The sequence below is a fragment of the Fulmarus glacialis genome, unplaced genomic scaffold, assembly GCF_000690835.1.
Source record: "Fulmarus glacialis isolate BGI_N327 unplaced genomic scaffold, ASM69083v1 scaffold20975, whole genome shotgun sequence".
Classification (NCBI taxonomy): domain Eukaryota; kingdom Metazoa; phylum Chordata; class Aves; order Procellariiformes; family Procellariidae; genus Fulmarus; species Fulmarus glacialis.
This window is the reverse complement of record NW_009211420.1, coordinates 1-346: the sequence shown is the minus strand read 5'-3', so window position 1 is coordinate 346 and position 346 is coordinate 1.

Sequence of the window (346 nt, the reverse complement as noted above, 5' to 3'; positions counted from 1 at the left end):
CCTCCAGCCGCAACATCAGCTCCCGCTCCTTCCGCGCCGTGCTATCTGAGCCCAGACAGGGGCGGACAGGCGTGAGTGGCCCCCGTGACCCAAGGACTCCCCCGATCCTACAACACTACAAGGTTCCTCGGTGCTTCTGCAAAGCCAAACTCTAACGTTCCTGGCAGATAGCAGAGCAGGAACAGTGGAAAGAAGGTCCCTGCGGCTTGCGGAACAAGATAATGCTCGTGCTCCCTGGTAGGACAGGTCTCCAGGGCTGGGCAGCACAGAGAGCAGATTCAGACATGCACCCAGCCTGCTGTCCCCCGCAGCATCAGGGGACCCTGAACCCACCGGGACACCCACC